Source organism: Phaseolus vulgaris, chromosome 1 (assembly GCF_051622355.1).
Source record: "Phaseolus vulgaris cultivar YP4 chromosome 1, ASM5162235v1, whole genome shotgun sequence".
NCBI classification, from domain to species: domain Eukaryota; kingdom Viridiplantae; phylum Streptophyta; class Magnoliopsida; order Fabales; family Fabaceae; genus Phaseolus; species Phaseolus vulgaris.
In genome coordinates, this window is record NC_143498.1 from 570001 (window position 1) to 572500 (window position 2500).

The following is a 2500-nucleotide window of genomic DNA, read 5'->3' on the forward strand; positions in this document are numbered from 1 at the left end:
AACTCAAAAACCACCACTTTGAAAATTTCATGATTCTTGGCACACCACCAAGTCACAAAATCAAGCCAAAACACCAAAATCTTGGAACTTGGCTATGCACCAACCATGCCAAGATCAATTCCTTTTGATCCCAAACTTCTCCCACATCACTTTGAAGGCATTTGTGAGGATTGAGTCCAGCCACTTTTCCAAAACCATGATTTTCGTTTTTCACCAAAATCACCACCAAGTCACAAAATCAAGCCAAAAATCCAAAATCATGGAACTTGGCTATGCACCAACCATGCCAAGATCAATTCCTTTTGATCCCAAACTTCTCCCACATCACTTTGAAGGCATTTGTGAGGATTGAGTCCAGCCACTTTTCCAAAACCAACATTTTCGTTTTTCACCAAAATCACCACCAAGTCACAAAATCAAGCCAAAAATCCAAAATCATGGAACTTGGCTATGCACCAACCATGTCAAGATCAATTCCTTTTGATCCCAAACTTCTCCCACATCACTTTGAAGGCATTTGTGAGGATTGAGTCCAGCCAGTTTTCCAAAACCATGATTTTCGTTTTTCACCAAAATCACCACCAAGCCACAAAATCAAGCCAAAACACCAAAATCATGAACTTGGCTATGCACCAACCATGTCAAGATCAATTCCTTTTGCTCCCAAACTTCTCCCACATCACTTTGGAGGCATTTGTGAGGATTGAGTCCAGCCACTTTTCCAAAACCATGATTTTCGTTTTTCACCAAAATCACCACCAAGCCACAAAATCAAGCCAAAACACCAAAATCATGAACTTGGCTATGCACCAACCATGTCAAGATCAATTCCTTTTGATCCCAAACTTCTCCCACATCACTTTGAAGGCATTTGTGAGGATTGAGTCCAGCCACTTTTCCAAAACCATGATTTTCGTTTTTCACCAAAATCACCACCAAGCCACAAAATCAAGCCAAAAATCCAAAATCATGAACTTGGCTATGCACCAACCATGTCAAGATCAATTCCTTTTGATTCCAAACTTCTCCCACATCACTTTGAAGGCATTTGTGAGGATTGAGTCCAGCCAGTTTTCCAAAACCATGATTTTCGTTTTTCACCAAAATCACCACCAAGCCACAAAATCAAGCCAAAACACCAAAATCATGAACTTGGCTATGCACCAACCATGTCAAGATCAATTCCTTTTGATCCCAAACTTCTCCCACATCACTTTGAAGGCATTTGTGAGGATTGAGTCCAGCCACTTTTCCAAAACCAACATTTTCGTTTTTCACCAAAATCACCACCAAGTCACAAAATCATGAACTTGGCTATGCACCAACCATGTCAAGATCAATTCCTTTTGATCCCAAACTTCTCCCACATCACTTTGGAGGCATTTGTGAGGATTGAGTCCAGCCACTTTTCCAAAACCAACATTTTCGTTTTTCACCAAAATCACCACCAAGTCACAAAATCAAGCCAAAAATCCAAAATCATGAACTTGGCTATGCACCAACCATGTCAAGATCAATTCCTTTTGATCCCAAACTTCTCCCACATCACTTTGGAGGCATTTGTGAGGATTGAGTCCAGCCAGTTTTCCAAAACCAACATTTTCGTTTTTCACCAAAATCACCACCAAGCCACAAAATCAAGCCAAAAATCCAAAATCATGGAACTTGGCTATGCACCAACCATGTCAAAATCAATTCCTTTTGATCCCAAACTTCTCCCACATCACTTTGAAGGCATTTGTGAGGATTGAGTCCAGCCAGTTTTCCAAAACCATGATTTTCGTTTTTCACCAAAATCACCACCAAGCCACAAAATCAAGCCAAAACACCAAAATCATGAACTTTGCTATGCACCAACCATGTCAAGATCAATTCCTTTTGATCCCAAACTTCTCCCACATCACTTTGAAGGCATTTGTGAGGATTGAGTCCAGCCACTTTTCCAAAACCAACATTTTCGTTTTTCACCAAAATCACCACCAAGTCACAAAATCATGAACTTGGCATTGCACCAACCATGTCAAGATCAATTCCTTTTGATCCCAAACTTCTCCCACATCACTTTGGAGGCATTTGTGAGGATTGAGTCCAGCCAGTTTTCCAAAACCAACATTTTCGTTTTTCACCAAAATCACCACCAAGCCACAAAATCATGAACTTGGCTATGCACCAACCATGTCAAAATCAATTCCTTTTGATCCCAAACTTCTCCCACATCACTTTGAAGGCATTTGTGAGGATTGAGTCCAGCCAGTTTTCCAAAACCATGATTTTCGTTTTTCACCAAAATCACCACCAAGCCACAAAATCAAGCCAAAACACCAAAATCATGAACTTTGCTATGCACCAACCATGTCAAGATCAATTCCTTTTGATCCCAAACTTCTCCCACATCACTTTGAAGGCATTTGTGAGGATTGAGTCCAGCCACTTTTCCAAAACCAACATTTTCGTTTTTCACCAAAATCACCACCAAGTCACAAAATCATGAACTTGGCAT